The sequence below is a fragment of the Microtus ochrogaster genome, unplaced genomic scaffold, assembly GCF_000317375.1.
Source record: "Microtus ochrogaster isolate Prairie Vole_2 unplaced genomic scaffold, MicOch1.0 UNK2, whole genome shotgun sequence".
NCBI classification, from domain to species: domain Eukaryota; kingdom Metazoa; phylum Chordata; class Mammalia; order Rodentia; family Cricetidae; genus Microtus; species Microtus ochrogaster.
In genome coordinates, this window is record NW_004949100.1 from 22,810,143 (window position 1) to 22,811,641 (window position 1,499).

At 57.1% G+C, this 1,499-nt stretch overlaps 1 protein-coding gene across 2 annotated transcripts in view; it reads left to right on the forward strand.

Annotated features, from left to right (window-relative positions):
• Positions 1-81: 81 nt before the first annotated feature.
• Positions 82-1,499, forward strand: part of Gli3 (GLI family zinc finger 3) — a 259,955-nt gene continuing 258,537 nt past the window's right edge. For both annotated transcript variants that reach the window (XM_026788360.1, XM_005365443.3), the window contains exon 1: positions 82-155. The gene's annotated coding sequence lies outside the window, so the exon portion shown is untranslated. The remainder of the gene's footprint in view (positions 156-1,499) is intronic.

The window sequence follows — 1,499 nt, forward strand, 5'->3', positions numbered from 1 at the left end:
CCGCCGCGCCCGCTCACCCCACCGCCCGTCCGCGCTCCACCATGCCCGCCGCGGCCGCACACTGCGATCAGCCGGGCCATCCACGGTAGCCCGAGCCGCCCGCCGCTCCGCCGGCGCGGGTCTGTGGATTTGGGACCTGACAGCCACAGCCGCAGGTACGTCCCGCCCGAAAGTTCTTTGTTTTGCGGGCCCCGCAGCCCGCCCTGTCGAGCCGCCGCGCGGCGTCGGAGCAGCATCCCTGCGTTCGCGCCTTCCCGCGCTCTCGGGCTCCGGACTCTGCGCTCCCGAGATGGACTGCAGTCCTCCGGCCCCAGGGCGCGTGGACCAAGTTTGCGGCTGCGGAGTCCGCGCCTACTCCTCGCCAAGGGCTGTGCGGAACTGGGGCCGCCCGGAGCTGCGGCTGGTCCTCGCTCCGCGACGATCCGCAGCTCCGCTTGCGCGCACCTCCTGGGGATGCGCGGGGCCGCTGCTGCCCGCCTCGCCCGGGTCCCGCCTTCACTTCTGTGGTGGGGGTGCGGGGTGAGCGGATGGAGGGCGCGCCTCCGCGGTGGGAGAGGAAAAGTGAAAGTTGTACCATCTGTGGGCGATTTGGAATTCTGTCTGTTCCTTTCCAGAGGTAGGGCAGAACGAAAGAAAAGAGAAAGAAAGAAAAGTAGCCGTGGCCCCTTGGCGACGGTCACTTAGGAGGCCGAATTTGCACAGAGAAGAGTTGGGTATAGATCACTCTACTGTGCTTGGGACACTTAGTTTGTGGAGTTGCAACGGGGCCTGAGGATGTGGACTTAATATTGATTCTAAACTTGAAATGTTGGTGAAGCGACTTTTCAGCAGATGGCCACATGCCCTCACACTCGGCCTGGCCTGTGCTTACTATCCTTCGGTGAACTTGGTATCCTTCTGTGAACTTTGTGCCTGTGTCCCGGAGTGCACCTTTTTGAGTACCACGCCATCCCCTAGGCTTTCTTAGCTGTGTGTAAAGGCCACTTTAGGGAAGTTTCCTGCACCGCGTTTACAACCCCCGCCCCCAAACCCCAACTTGGTTGTAGACTATGAGATAGATTCTGGCCTCGGGTACAGTGCTCGTGGCCCTTTGCCAGTTTATATGTACATATATTTATGTAAAACATTTTCTCCCAGCTCTGTGCCAGCTGTTCCACATTTTCCAGCTGCCACTTCAGTTTGAAATGATGGACTGTCGTCCTCAAGTAAAAGAACCCTTTAGTTCGAGGTATGGAGGGCCGGCCGCTGTGCAAATACAGGGGCAGAGCCATTAGCCCTGCTGGTATTATTAGTTCCAAAAAACGCCCCGTGCCCTTCTTTTCCTTCTCCTCACAGCTTTCCACAGCCCAGTAGTGCACTGCTGAATATTCAAGTTATTAGCCCTCCTTTTTTTTCTAAATGACTTTGTGCAGAACTTGGGTGAGGCTATCATTTCTTCTTCTTCTTCTTCTTCTTCTTCTTCTTCTTCTTCTTCTTCTTCTTCTTCTTCTTCTTCTTCT